Source organism: Rhipicephalus microplus, chromosome X (genome assembly GCF_043290135.1).
Source record: "Rhipicephalus microplus isolate Deutch F79 chromosome X, USDA_Rmic, whole genome shotgun sequence".
Classification (NCBI taxonomy): domain Eukaryota; kingdom Metazoa; phylum Arthropoda; class Arachnida; order Ixodida; family Ixodidae; genus Rhipicephalus; species Rhipicephalus microplus.
The window spans coordinates 56,067,285-56,083,670 of NC_134710.1; the positions used below are offsets into that span (position 1 = coordinate 56,067,285).

At 44.8% G+C, this 16,386-nt stretch overlaps 1 protein-coding gene across 1 annotated transcript in view; it reads left to right on the forward strand.

Moving 5' to 3' along the window:
• Positions 1-16,386, forward strand: part of LOC142775355 (uncharacterized) — a 125,228-nt gene that overhangs the window by 38,139 nt on the left and 70,703 nt on the right. The gene's annotated exons all lie outside the window — the stretch shown is intronic.

Consider the following 16,386-nt stretch of genomic DNA (forward strand, 5'->3'; position numbering starts at 1 on the left):
ATTGCAGTTTAGTCGCCTTTTTTTTGAGTGGTTTTCATTGCTTATGACACCTAAATGAAATAATTTGTAGCATTTGAACTATCTTGACTTCTTTTCTTGTCATGGTCTCTGTTCGTGGACCCCGTCTTCTTTAAATTTTATTTACATCAAACTGCAGGCCATGTGAACCAAGCAGAAGCAAGATACAACATAAGAAATGTCACGTACGGTTGAGTTGCAACACGCTGGGTAGAGCTAGAGTGACCCCAAGCCTAAACCAGGTCACAGACAAACGTGAAATTGGTTCCGAAAATGCAGCCTATTGAGAGAGTTTAATTTACCCATTTTGAATCTATGTATAGAGCCACTTCGCAGTTTTGGCACCATTTTCAGTACAGAAGGCGTGTTGCAACTGATATTGAGCGTGGCTTCACAAAGCCCAATTTAATATCGGAAACGTAGAAAGGTTAACAAACGGAATGAAAATGAAAACGCTGTTTAGAAAATAGTGAGCATGTGATTCTGACTTCATTCATATCTATCTATCTATCTATCTATCTATCTATCTATCTATCTATCTATCTATCTATCTATCTATCTATCTATCTATCTATCTATCTATCTATCTATCTATCTATCTATCTATCTATCTATCTATCTATCTATCTATCTATCTATCTATCTATCTATCTATCTATCTATCTACTAAGGTTCCTAGCACCAGGCGCCCTACAATGGTAAATGAAAGTAGGGAGTTTTTTTTTTTGGCGGGGGGGGGGGGGCTACGTCGGTGCATGCGTGCGTGCGCTTATTTCAATAATCGAGCACGTCAAACTTCTTATAGTTCGCCCGCGTGGTCTTGTTGGCGAGCAGGTCTTGCGCGTTGCTTTTGTTTGGCGCCCATTATTGTTATTTTGCCCCGCTGCGCTGTAGCCGGCGCTATAGCGCGACCACTTGGCCTGATTGCTGTGCCGGCCCCTGCAACAGAGCGACCTTCCGCCGCTCCGAGTTTAGGAAATTTCTCGCATGCCGTCGTCGCTGCCGCAGCATTTTGCGCGTATGGGCGGAGGACGCCGCTGCATGATTCAAGACGCGCGCCCTGTAGCCGCTCGCTGATGGCAAAAACGCGTACTCGCCAGGCCCGAGGAAGCCGCGCTCGAGCCTGCCTCGGTGCGACAGTGCCTTTTTGCACAGCCCGGAAAGCTGCTGGAGTGTGCGCCGACTCTGCACGCATACCGAGTGCGCATATGGTGTAAACAGTGTCTTGCGCCATAGGACATCCTTGAATTATGGCGCAGCCTATATCGTCCTCGTTTCCTTTCTCTTTATTTGCCGCTTCATTCTTTGTATCTCATAGTAGATCGTCACTCAACCGAGCTAGCGCATTTTCATAGGCAGCCCGCGATGCACAAACAGTAGACTAAGCTTACGTTACCCTTGCCATTAGGTTAACCTGCAAAAGCTGTGTTTTAGACGTCTTATATACGTCAAAGTTTTTTGGCAGCGCTTCGTGAACTTGCGTGAAAGAAGATAATTTGTGGCCTGCATGCTGTTAGCTTCCTATACGATGGGGCGATGCAGACATTTAGGTCTAGTGGCTTGCACCTCCCGACACGTTTCCGCTTTGAACATAAGGTGTCAAGGCGTATTGCAACGAAGCATACACTTCCGCGTTTCTTTCCCGTTATCATCTTACCTTAATGTGTGCGTCGAACCCACTCGCATTCTTGACATTTACCGGGATTCCGCTTATCGGCAATCCTCAATGAGGCATTAGACCAATAGAAAAAAGTAATAATAATATCTGGGATTTTACGTCCCAAAGCCACGATATGATTATGACGGATTCCGTAATGGAGGGTTCCAGACATTTCGACCATCTGGTGTTCCTAACGTTTGCTAACACCTTAAAGTACATGGTCCTCTACCAATTCATGTTCATCGAAATGCGACTACCACGGCGGACAAATTATAAAGGAATGACTGCAGGAATACTCATAGCGAGTAATAGGAGAGAAAGGCAAAAATACGAACAAATAGAAAGGGTGCGGGGAAGGGACAAGCAGCGCTGATGCTGTCCCCCTTTATTTCTTTTCTTTTCTCTTTTTTGCGTGCTCCCCTTATAGGTATGTGCCGGATAACCCACGCCCTCACTATAGTGGTGCAGTGGTCAGAATTAGAAATGTAAAGAAATAGAAGAAGAGCAAAACTTTATAATATAGGTTTTTTTTTCTGACATTGCGCCAAATTAATTTCACAGTCAAAACACAGTAATCATATTCCCCTAATCTAGAAAATCTATAGGTATTTACTTGCATTAACTACCGGCTTCTTGGCCGATCCCCCTTAGTGGGTGAGAGCCACAAAAGAAAGGAACAAGCAAGCAAGCAAGCAAGGTAAGGCAGGAAAGAGAAAACTCGGGGGCATGTTGGTTGCAGCCCCAAGTCCAGGGCCTCACTGGCTTGCGTCGCTCGCCTAACGTGACTCAGAAGAGCTCATTACACTTCTGTGTTCGGGCTGGAAAGTTGTGCCTCCGATTGCTCCGAACCGCTTTCTATGTTGTTGCCTAAAGTTGATTTAAAATCACCTGGCTTCCAGCCACATTCCCAAGAGCAAACTTTAAAGAAAAGGAAGCAACAACTCTTTGAACACTATGGTCAATCACAGCAAGGTCGCATTGGGGGAGGGGGGGGGGGGGGACAGTGACAAAGCCGGAAGAAAGTTACGGCGGATGCTGTGCAGTGCGTGAATAGTGTGTCATGCCAAACAGTTGAAAATGGATCAGTTACACCTAATGGTTTGAGGTTTAGTAAACTGTTACAAAGCGCATGAGCGTATTTTGTAAATAAAGTAGTTTTTTTTGGGCACGATGCGAGCGTGTTGGGAGCCCCTATACGAAAGTTGTGGCACCGACAAAGCAATTTATTTTTGGACATGACGTCAGCATTCAACGTGGCCTAGCAATTGGGTCATGAGGCATGTGTTGAATTCAAGTAGAACTGATTGATTTGTGGGGTTTAACGTCCCAAAACCACCATATGATTATGAGAGACGCCGTAGTGGAGGCCTCCGGAAATTTAATTCAAGTAGAACTGTCGACATTATTTGCAATAATGCCACGCTAGATAGAGAGATACTGTTAAAGCAGCCCCAGTTCACCCTAAAATGTTTCGCATTTCAGAAATTTCTCGTAGCTGGATGCAAGGTGGTACCAAAGCCTTTCTTGAGCCTTCGTTTCACCATGATCGAGAAAAAAGAATACTCAGATCGCACATTGATCCCGAATGTAGGGTAGATGAAAATTACATAAAATCGATCCCAACAAATGCAAGCTTTTGGAGGCGGACGCCACTGTTATAGTTTTGGCATGTTACACCATTTATATAAAATAGATAACAGGCTCGACGCACTTCAAGAATCCTGTTAACATGGTCGTATTTGTATTTCTTCAGGGCATTTCTTTTTGCAGCCGTGTCGTAAAATCTTGAAAAAAAAAGAAACAAAAACAACTTCAATCTTTAAAACAGCATTGAGGCTTAGCTTCGTTACGGTTTATACATTATACCCCGCGAGAGAGAGGCATAATGGGGTAAACTTGGCAAATTTAGGCGTTAGTGTTCTGTCAATTCGAGCTTCAAATAAATGAACACGTTGTTGCAAATCAAGTCATAAGAAAAAAAAAAGCAAATCAGAGTGCTGATTCAATAATTGGTCAATAAGTTCAGCACAAGATAAAAAAATATGTAAAATATGAGTTGCGCATCTTATTGTTCCGTATAATGAATCACTCCAGCGTTTATGAAAGCCTCTGTAAGCTCCAGAGTCTGGTCACCCGCTCCAACAGTACGCCTGGCTTTCCCGCGGGGGAAAAATAACGAAAGAACCTTTGGCCGTTTCTGTCAATTTACGCTAGTCGTAAATCGATTATCTGGCCGATCGTATTCAGGCGCCACATTCGCGGAGGTTCGCTGAGACAACGCTTTGAGAGGGCCCTCCCCAGCGAATGGCCGTGGCAGAGACACTATTACAGTAAGGAAACCAGGAGGAAGAGGGGCGGAAGGAAAGGCCCAAATAAATGAGCTGGTCACTTGGTCAGCCGCTACTCTATCCGTACGCATTGTTTTTCTCCTACTCCTCTTTCTCCTACGCTCAGTGCGCGCAAGGCAACGTCACTTCTTTTTATTCGAGAACCATGTCCCTCAGCGCGTCTGCCACTTACTCCTGGATGCTTCGGCTCCAGTGTCTCTTCTTCAAGCGTGCTTGAGACAGACGCTGGTTCTACTTCTGTTGGCGCCGTGTGTCACGGCATGCGCCTGCTGGCTACAGAGTCGTGGTGGTATTTCAAGCATCAGGCCATGTTTTTTTTCTCCTTGAATTAGCCATAGCGTTGCAAAAAAGGGGCATATACTCTTACCGTATTTTTATCGTACATCTCCCCGGCCATTCTTGGTTTGGCAGCTTACCCCTCAGCTTCAATGTCACGTGTAAGTGCCCCGACAAGCATGTACGAAGAATTGCACGATTTCTGCGGAACGAAATTCAACCAATTAGGATACCATCGAAAAAAAAGAACAGACAACGAAACTGAGAGAAACATGCTGGCGAATGGCATCTGAATTCCTTTAATTATGAAAGCTGAAACATATTTTTTTTATTTTATTTTGCTTCGCTCGGTAAGAATAATAATGAACTTAATTAACTTATTGTGAAACTCAAACTTTATCGTGGCGTGCCGCAGGAAAGGAAAGCGACTTGAGCACTGATACAGTTCTTAAATCCAACTGGGTGCACAAATGCACATAAACCGCGACAGTGTTCCATCTTCCATCTTCTTTCGTTCAATACCTTCACAACTTTGCTTTCAGTGTAAGGTAACAAAATGGACGTGCGTCCATGCTCTTGTTTTCCTTCTTCATCCACCTCCTCCTCAACAATGGAGGCAGCAAATACAGTCCCTCTTTTTGCCACCTTTTTACCTTATTACTTCACGTACATTTACGTGAAGCTGCAACTTAGCATTCAGGGAGTATATAATGAAAGACAACTTTGTGACTTCGCTTGAGGTTATGGGCCATTACAACTTAACGCGAGTAGTTTTTAAGCTTGCCATGACCATATTTAGCCTGGTATAAATGCTCAGTGTGCGTGAGAATGAGCCGCAACCGTCAAGATAGCAACGTGCGTGACCTACGCGCACAACCGCGACAAGAGAGTGTCATAGCGACCACGCTTCTGCTTCAGCGATGTGCTACGGCCTTGACTTCTAGCCTTTTCATTGACAAATTTTCACTTCTAAGTGAAGACTTTAGAATGTGACACAAACTTTTTTTAAATGTCGACACGTTTGCCCCCCGCTGAAAATACAGGCTGATGCTTGCCCTGCTGCACGCATACAGTCTGACAAACCAAGCAATCCAAGGCACGTTCTTATTAGAAATTGACGCGTGAACATTATAAAATATTACTGCATTCTCAGACTTACTATAGACGACCGTGATCGCATGTACATAACAATAAGAAAAGATAGTGAAGTAATTCGTTTTTAATTATACACTTGAAAACCTTGACTTGAAAATAAAGGCGTCTGTGGCTTTTATTTTTCTGCATCACTTTGTCGCTTTCCTTCTGAAGAATAATTCGGACAGAGACGATCATAAGATTACTGTCAAAATGAATGCGACTTTCGCTGTCATGTGGGGCGTGCGTACTGCAGCCGGTCTTCCTGAGATGCCTCATCCTGAAAAAAAGAGAAAGAAACAAGGCATGATTCAGATTGAGGCATTAGCACACTCTTACTCTATTATGTGTTCCAATGCCTTTGGCAAACCTAATTTTTCTTTTGGAGGTTAAGCCCTCCAAAGGAACAGAGACTCGTACTTTCACGTAACCCGCATTACACTTTTTTTTCGTGGATGTCGTGCGAGTACCAATTTACTTTTTTTATTACAGATACCTACTAAATACTGCTAACTTTCCGCATAGCTCAACCGTCTGCACGATTGCTCGCATAACCCTTCAATTCACCGCTCCAGCTTGTGAACTATAACTGGTGCCTCGCAAACGTCCTCGAAAATTCTGTGTGTAGAACTTTCAAGCTCGACTACACTTACGCCAATTTGTCTCTTAGGTCTTCCAGCACCGATAGTCTATAAGACTCCTTTCCGTAGCACGTCTTTTCTGTAAACTTCACCGCCACGCGGTTATTTCAGTGCACCCGCGATATCGCTGAAATATTCAGCCTCACCAAAGTGCTCACTCGAAAGCCCCGCAAAAAAAAAAAAAAAAAAACGTCCACAATACGGCGGGGACGGTTCGAGTGCTCCTCGACCAAAGGTCACCGTGCCCCGCACAACCCTGGAGAGTCTTTAGATGTTGTTCGCGCGTATGGAACCTTGCCTTTGTTCCCGTTTCCGCTCCCTTGTTTTCGCATCGTGAGAAGATTAGCATTTTTATTGGGAGGATCACTGTCGATCACCTCGTGCTCGCGACAGCTCTCGTTTGTTCGTCTTCCTTTTTTTTATCATTTCCGGACACTCTGCGTCTTTCGAACTGTCCGTTCGCGTTTGCGCCGCGTGAGGTGATTTCTCCTGTCTTGTTTCCAAAGTTGAGCGGGGTGTCGCGTTGTTTATTTCTGCCACCATTTATTCCCCACTTGCGCGGGCGACACGACAGGCGCGAGAAGCCTTAAATGTGGCCCGCCTTTGTGTGCGGCGGCATTCGCGTGGACGTGTCCTTATCTAATAACTTATTCTGTGGGCAATACGAACTGACAGAGACACAAGCGCACGCGAAATGGCAATGCGGTGAACAAACAAAACTACCGGCATGCAGGGAGGTTGCAAAACTCTGAAAGTGGCAGCTTACGTCACCCGTATACGACCCCTTTGTCATGGTTATTCGCTGCTTTGCGCGAGTGAGCTTCTAAAGCTTTCCAGAACCGCTTCGTAGACACTGTTATGGCAAAAGAGAAGAGCGCTAGCCTGAAACCTTCTACGCTGTTTTTTTCGTATATTATCAGTAGAAATAAAAAAAGAGAAAGTATCAGGCGGCTACGTCCGAAATTCGAATTTGTAACCTGTTAGTAAAGGTGTTTTACGCAAAGTTCTCGATAGGAAGTAAGCATTGTAGGTGTAAGATAGCCGAGGTTGAAGATGCACGCATGCTCGCGCCAGATGAATGGGTTACCGAAGAGGCACAACTCTCCGCGATATCGAACTCACAAGGCTGAGTGTTTTTGCGGGCTGTAGAACACTTTTGCCCCAGGACATACTTATCCCGTCTGACGAATATACACACTTATTTGAAGATGGGCATTCGATTCACCGTTTCTGACCAACAAAGTGTGAATCTCTTGTAAATATGCTGGCGAACATCCCTTGCCTTATGTGTTGTGATTCCCAAATTTTTCTGGGGCGTGGATGTTCTTTAAACGACTGCATACAAGTTGCTGTGTTTCAGATAATATTTGTGAAGTTGTTTACCTAGAAGTGTTAACTAAATATGAACTGTACGTGACATGCAAAACAACGAAAAAGAATGCGTTTGGCACTTCCTGATTTGCCTGCTTATCAAGACAAGGGGTGCTTTCGCGAAGCAATTTCCTGTCTATATTGACCAGCTAAACCCACCCGACAGCTGCCACTGCCATATATCCTTTCGACAAATAAGTGCACGCAACAAAGCGCTCCCGGGTCGGCGACTGCAAGCGTGCATAGTTAAGCCCCCGTTGCGAATAGCACCTTCTACTTTCCGAACGCAAGCGTGGCAGATATATATAGCTAATACATTTTCTGCTTCACGTGACCATCAGTGGCATTCCATTCTGTCGCGATTGCCCAGCAGATTTTAACCCTGGCTTTGTTCCTCTGGTCATTTGTTGCAAGGAAACGACGGCGTCAAAAGCGCCAACTATATATAATATTCAACGCTCAAGACAACAAATGCTCTTCAAAGTACAACGAAGGTTGCGCAACATATTAAGCTGCACGCAGCAATCAAGCCTAGAATACCAGTAATTATGCAACCAACGAAGCGTCTATAGACCCATTCCATGTTTGTAAACAGAGGTAGGCCGATGTCGACATTATGGGTAAAATTATAGCGACGTCCACACGTGACTTTCGCCATATAAGCGCTGAGGGATGCGATGTGCGCCAACAAACAAAACTAAGTTATGAGACGCGACTCACAACCAACCGCGACGCAGTTCGTCGGCATACCATTTTTGCACCATTGAAACTCAGCAGAAACTGAGCGTCTTTTGCCTACCAAGACCGCTCCACCGCATTTTCGTGACGTAAGTCCGGTGGAATTCGTCTATACGATGAACGAATATAACGCATAGTGGCGCATGGCTCGAAACAACAAATGTCAAATCAAGGTTATGTAATGGGAGGCGTGCGTGATATTGACACCCCTATATTCATCTTTATCGCCTGAAGTTTTAAGGTACGAGCGCTGTTCAGTACCGCCAGCATTTTTGCCGAGCTTCCGTTAAGGGTCTCAGCATATAGCAAAAGCGTGGAAGCATAGACGAAAACAAACGGCAAGTAAACGATTGAACGAAAGTGTTCGGGCTAGAGCTCGCTTGGCACAGTTTTGTCTTGTGACAGGCCGGCGAACTGCCGAGTCTCTCGGTGCGTTCGTTAAATGTCAGAGGGTGGCCTCTCCACCACGGAATAACCGGACGGCTGAATCGAACGGTCTTTCTCCGAAGGCTGAACGAACGAAGCATCGGGACAAGCTTCGACGAGCCCCCTGTACTTTAAACTTGGAGTGGCCGCACTGTAACACCCACACTTCTGTCGAGTTTCTCGTCAGCGTGGTGGCCACCTTTGTGCACTATCAATGCCGAGGCCGTTGCTGGTCCTAGCAACGCAATATTACCCCGGCCCGTCAAGAAGAAAAAACGCTAACGGAAGAGTACGACAAGGCCTACTGAGGCGAGAGAATAGGAAGTAGACGTGAACAGGAAGGGGTGAGGGGGGCAGCGTTGTTTTCCGGGGATTATGGAAATGAGAGTCCTCTGTGTCGCACATACGGTGATTGCGCGATGACTCGTTTGTTTTCGCTCACCGCGGAGCGGAATTTCCGTTGTCTCATTGTTAACAGTGTTCCGTATACGCCGGTCTGATTTCTGTCGCCCCGTACGTCACGGCGCACACAGGTGGTACACGTATGGCCGAAGCCAGCTTCGCCCAGTGGCTATGCAACCGCGCGTGACTCGGTGAGATGGCTAATTTATAGACTTCGGCACGCGAAAGCAGACAACGGGTATACCGCATACAGCCATTCGAGCGTTGCGACGCCAGTTGTCTCATCTTTTACACACATGTATAGTTTCGACAGCCTTGCCTCTCACAGAGGCGTATTGTTACTGAAAGGTTTGGCAGATGGCGACCAGACTTTCCGTCAGTGCCGCCAACTTCGCATGGCCGATGATTCGGTAGTTCATTCTGGGGCAATATCTGTGTTCTCAGAATAGACTGAAAGCATTACTCACGTATGATATACGTCATTTCTCCCGCATGTTCTCTAAACATTCCTTGTTATGCACCTGAATTCCTTCCACAATTTGATCAGTCTTTAAAAAATTGCAGTGATCTTTTAGTGAACTGATCCAAAAATAATTCATGCTTAGCCGCTGCAGAGCGGGCTTACTGTCCGAAAACAGCACGACTTGTTGTTCGATACAGAACTTTAGCTTCTTCAGGACTGCCTGAATTGCCACGCTTTCACATGCTGTCGATGAAACAACGCACTCGGGTCAGGCTGCCCAGGACAAGTTTAGGGACGGAGTCACAAAGGCTGCAGCGCTTGCTCCACGGTCTATGTCGACCGATACATCGCTGAAAACTTTCAAATGATGAACGAACTTTTCTATTCAAGTAGCGAAGAACGTACTTCTGCTGTTGGTGTGGAGCACTTGCTGTGCATCCGTGTAATCCTCACCTCACAGTCCACATCTTCGTGTAACCAAGGTGGGTCTTGTCGGAGTTGTCCATATTTGGGAAATTCCAGGCCAAGGTGGCGAATGATGTTGAGGGCCACGAAAGCTCGCTAATACGTACGTCGCCGAAGGTGACTGAAAAGTGCTCGCCCTGGGCTCGATTCGTTAAGTCGACAAAGCTGTTTATGCAGTATTGGAGAGGCGAGAAGACGCAACGGTGGAAGACGAGCTTCATGAAGCATCTTCACGCTCGCTTTGGCACTCCCAAAGCAAGTTTTAGGCCTTTACGATGAAGTGTTTTCAGCCGTTTGTACTGTAACTCAATTGGAGAGATCAGAGGCAATTGGAAGAACACAAGATTGACAATTAATGCCTAGTCTAACTTTATCGTTAATATTATTGATGCCGGGTGGCTCCCCCAGCTTGTTCGTGCCATTCTTCGAAGAATGTTTACACGAGGTGACAGAGGTGACATCATTTTGTCTACTGCACGTCGCCAATTTATCCTGGAATCTAGCGTGACTTAAAGTAATTTGATGTATTTAGATTGCTGAATCGATGCATCAGGAAGTAATATTTTCATTCATATTCATTGTCTTTGCATACCTGGGATTAGCAGGAACCGAGACTTTTCTGCTGATATTCTTAGTCCAATAGATGAAATATAGGTCTGTGCGGAGAGTGCAACCCTTTGACCAATCATTTCCCAACGCCTATGCTGATATCCAGACAGCCATGTGCATGTATCTTCGGCAAAACTTATATTTGAACTGCCTTGCTCACAGTCTTGAGAGCATTAGATAAACCAGCCATGACCACTTTGAACAACATTGGAGACAGGATACTGCCCTGTGGCACTTTTCTGGTGATTTTCTTTGGGCTACTGACCACTGTCCCTAACTTAATCTGCATCGAGTGATCACACGCAAAAAAAAAACGCATGAACAAAGTGTAAAACATGACCTCTTATTCCCGTAGACACAAGACAACAAATTATCGTGCCTTGAAACACGTAGTCGTACACTTTTGAAACGTCCAGAAATATTGGCAGCGTTGAGAAGCCGTATGCTCGTTGGTGTTTTTTTTTCTGGCTAACCAAGTCTAAGATATTGTCCTCTGCATTCAATCGTTTTCAAAACCCAGTCATACATGCTTGAAGAAAGAGCGTTGTGATTCTCAATCCACCATGTCTGCTGAACACCGGCCAGCTTCTACACCAGCTTCGCTACGCACAAAGCTAGTGATACTAGTGTATATGATGTCAGTTCTGTCCTGTCTTTAACTCGCTTCATCAACGCCACAACCCGAGCTATTTCCCACGTTTAATAATGTTGCCATTCTCCCACACATAGTAAATACATAAGAAGCCTGCTCCTCACTTTTGCAGGCAGATTTGAAATCATTTGGTTTGTAATTGCGTCAGGTTCCGGAGCACAGCTTCGATGGAGAGAAATAATGGTGGCGTCAGTTCCCGCAGCGTGAAAGGTGCGTCTATGACAAATGAAGAAGGAGTCGGAAGTGAAGAAGGTAGTTCCCTTTCTTTTCCAATTACAAAAGTTAGCAAATTCTTCGGCTAGAGGTGGCATTGATATGTCCTTGAATTGCACGAGGGCAATAAACATTCACAAATGCTGGGTCGTGCTTCCGACACTATTTCCTCCTCACCATATTTTTGACAGTAAAGTAAATACACTGAAAATCTCAGAAAATGCCACTTGTTTCTTCGAAAGCTTTTTGGCACGTCGCCGTATTGTTGCATTAAGTTTGTTCAACTGACTCATAAGAGCTGGTTCACCACCTACCTCTTCACATAGGCTTTTTTTCTGCCCTTCTTCGAAGAGCAAATAAACTGCGGAGTTTTAGGTCCGGGGCTAGAAAATGGGCCGGTAGTTAAAGTATGGTGGTTTTTGCTCGCAAGCATATCCTCAAATATGTACCCTGATCGGTGGTCTGGATGCTCTCGGTAGCAATCCCAATCTGTTACTTTGCTAGATTTAGCTGCGATAAAATGGTAGCCAGCAATATTGATAAGTATAGGGATATGATCACTTCCCCTTTTGTCTGGAGCAGTGCAACACGTGAGTTGAGCATCACTTGAATGCAAAGTCAATAAGTCTTGTACAAGCTGGGTGCCTAAAGAGTTACATTGCCATCCTTCACAATGCACAAGCCTAGCTTATCAATAACACTTTCCTGACAAAGTCCACGTGCATCCGAACTCTTGTACCCCCATGACGGATAATGCGCATTGAAATCATCACAAATGATGTGCGGAGCTGGGCGATGATGACACAGAACTTCTAAAAAGTTTCATGAAAGTTTGCTTGTGAGGAGGCGCATACACAAATTCAATGCTTACTTTGTCATTTCCTGAGTCCTGATCGCACAAACTTCGATAACATCTGTGCATAGGTCGGCCACATTGAGGGTTACGTGTGGTATCTCTCTTCGAATATACACAGTGGTGCTTCCACGTGGTAAAAACGTTATGTCGGGGTTCTTGTGGGTGACGTATCAAGTGATTGATCTTCGTCTCGGTAACCCAGCATGTAACAGAGCCAAGATCGAAATTTGATATTCTTTCAAAAACAGGTTTAGTTCATCAATGCGAGAAATGATACTGGTACAATAACGTAGGAGGAGGAATAAATGAGGAAGGACAGGGAGGTTAGGCAATAACGTAGGTATTTCCACTTCATGATGCAGTAGAATTACCGAGCTTATTGCAAAACAACATTAATGCCGTATCTGGCCGCTACATAAACCAGAGATCATTGGAACATAAAAGATGGCAAACAGGAGGCTCACCTAATTTTTCTTTACATTGTCGAGAGTGCAAGTGCGTGCCAACACTCAATGAAGGCGGATATTCCACACGAGTTTTCCGCCTACACGTGGCCGCGATAATTTTACAGCGTAGCTGTCAAGTTTTTGCCGTTTGGCGTCGACCGATAATTATCATTATTATGAGCCTCTTCATCATCTTCTATCTCTTCTGCTGGATGCAATGACTCTGATGGGCGAAAGAACGAGTACAGACAAAGAGAGAAAAACAGAGCGAGAACTTCGCGGTGAAAAATATTTCTCGGCAAGGTGAGGTGAGCATCGTAACAACTAGGTTATCCAGGCTAGCAGAGCCGAACATACCCTTATATAGTATAGCATAGGAAGTGAATGGGCAAGAGAAGTGAGGGTGAAGGGGAGGAACAGGACGAGGGGAGAAAGCAAAGCATATCATAGCAAAAGGAGAGAAATAGAGAGAAAGGAGAGAGGAAGCGATGAAGAATCAATGATAGAGCGAGAAATACATGGACAAAAAGGTAAAGGGATGAAATAAAGGTGAAGTCAGAAATAGAGAGTGAGGGAAAGGAAAGAAAGGGAGAAGTGAGGCAGCAATCACGTAGGAAGAGCGAGAGAGAAATGAAGATGTGGTATATAGAGAGAATATATATCAATAAATATAAATAGACAAAAATGCCCAGAAAAAGAAAGAAGAGAAAAAAATGAAAATCACTATAAAAAATAAAGGCAAACGGAAAAGGCCGCGAAGCTCCACACTTTTCATGTTGGCTCCACTAGTGTGAAGCTGCCTCAATATTTTCTGAAACGACGCCGTAATAGCCAAGTTGAACCCAGTTAAATGCGTTTCAAGATCCAAAAAAGAACCTCGCATGCTTTTCTATTTACTTCGCTATGCTCCATTCGTTGCCTCGTCATTCTTGAACGAGTGAATGTTGGCGAGAAGACAAACGGGTTCTTTCTAGAGCGAAGCTCTTTATAGCCCCACCATGCCATCGATGTTGAAGCTCCATGCGACGGGCAAGCGCACCGAGCAAAACAGGTGCGCGATGGCAAATGGTGGTGGTGGTTGTGGTTAGATGAAGGGAAAAGACGCCTAAGTTATGTAGCCCTCGAGGTCTTGAGGGAGCACGGCGCAGCGTCAATGGTAAATGACTCGCGGTGCGCTCCCCGCTCCGACTCGCCTCAGTCGCTCCCGCCACCGAGCGCTGCAGACGTTCTCCCTGCCCTGTCACGTTCATGAGAGCTAGCAGTGAGAACATAGTCGTTTGCGTGCCATTTCTAAGAAGCTTCGCTCATCGGTTGTGTTCGTTCACAGAACTGCTAGTATGTTCAGGTGGATGGCATTACTATAGACGCAAATGATGCCGCCATGGCCAAGGATAGGGATACCGAAAAGCCCGGAGAGGAGAAAGGTGTTGTTGGGGGAGGGGGACTTGTGGCGCCAGCACGGCTCATAGCACTGCCATTTTGGCATTGTTGATAGTGATGCCATTTTGTACTTGATGCGCGCGTTTACTTCATATGTAAAAAAAGAAGTTATCAGATATGGTTTAGGGACCCGTAGGGGAAACCATGTATGACAACTTTCGGACTCGTTTTTCTTTTTTTTTTTTGCGACTCGTCTAGTCACCACGTGCATCTATCGGCTTCTGCACTGGCTTTCTTATCTTGACCTCACAGCTACCGCCATCGTTACATCCTGCATCATTGTGCGTTCCCATAGCTGTTGCGACGTCTCCATTTTTTTTATTTCGCCAGCCGATCGGTGAAGGGAAACATCTGACACCTTTGCTAATGCCTTTGCCCCATTGTAAAACTAAACGCGCAACAACGGTGTCACGCGTCTCTCACAATCATGTGGTGCATGGTTTTGGGACATTCAACCCCAACAATTATAATTAAAAAAAACGGCGTCACATCAAAGATAAACTTTGTGCCCGTATTCACTTGCTTGTATGTCCAATCATGCAAAATTCAAACTTTGGCGGCCGAATATCTTGAAGCACGGATATACAATAAGTATACTCTGCCAAAATGTACTGTGTAGAAAAACGATTTCACTTAACTTTCAATACAAACATTCCCGCTTACTGCAGTAACTGAAATGATCATAATTTATGAATTTTCTTTTAAATGAATGAAATAAAATGCATTTTTATTTTATCAAGTGGCTGACAAGATTAGTTGCCGTCGCATTTCGTGTTCACCCCTAACATAACTCATTTATAGAGGTAGTCTTCAGCTCGCTCCCAGTACCTAATTCTAAGAAAGCCACAAGACTTAATTTTGATCACCCAGTATACAGGTGTGACCGTATGGCAAAGACCAAAGATTTCAAAGTCATCATATCAAGATAATGTTATTCTACAACAGGCTCTGTCAAGCTAAGTAAGTTATTCTAATATGCTTTAAGTGCCCACTTAATAAATGGCGCGTCATGCCCGTATCAAATTGCGCTCTCAGTACTCGCTTTGATTTTAGCGTGACGTTATTGGTTGCTCAAATACGTACCTTTAAACTATGCTTAAATTTTCTCACGCAAACCTGAGAATAATTATCGACACGCGCTCTCACGCTCTGCAACTAGAATGGACTATAAGTGCGGCACTACAGGGAGTACATGAAAGTTGGGCTGAAATTCCAATGAGAAGTAAATAAAGTGTTTAACATCCCAAAACTGCATTGTGATTATGAGGGATGTTGTAGTGGAGTGCTTTGAGAATTCAGAACTCCGGGGTTTTTCAAACCTACACCTAAATCTGAGTTCACGGGCCTCAAGCATTTTGCCGGAAGCAAAATGCGGTCGCCACTGATAGGAAGGTCACGGGATTCGATCCCGTGACCTTCTTATCAGCGGTCGAGCACCATAGGCACTATACCACCTTGGCCTGTTTCCTTTAAAGCAAAGATGTAACGATAAGGTAAGCCCAGTGTCCCCCAAGACTACAGGGGGCTGCTTTTATTTGTCATTAAATTAGAATGTCATATTAATGACATTCTGCAGGTCTCTCAAAACACGCCAGTTAAACTACGAGACGTGCCTATGCACATGACTTTGTACTATATTCTGTAATTTCCAACAGTACTGACCAGTTTCAATGAAGTGGGTCTTTTTTATGTTCTGTACCTGGAGTTATTCCTGGCAACTATCTACTAATCTAACAAAGGCAGTGTCGATGACTTTTTCTCATAAGGTTCAGATTTTAAGTTTTTCTTGTGATTACAGAGGAACTATCATCACACACGTATATAAGTTTAAACACCTTCAGGTGACTGTCATGCTCAGGCTAAAATAGCTAAAACACATAGACCACTCTCATAGGCTTGTAACCATTCGTGATAAAAAAAAATATCCCGAGTGTGGCCACCTTAGCGTGAAAAGCTCCATTTTTATTTACGTAGTAACGAGAAACTGCAAGCTGAATGCTCATTGAAAAAAAAAAATACTCATTACGCTCCTAGTCTAGAAGTGTGGCGGCAAAGATGGTGCAAGGTCCACTGCGCTAATGTAGCGGTTAGCGTGCTCGAGTGCGGGTTGTTCCGAAGACCACGTGCTCGATCGCGGCCATGTCGGTCGCATTTCGATGAAGGCGAAATCGTCGAGGCCCCGTGCACTGTATGATGCCAGTGCACGTCAAAGAACACCGGATGGTCGA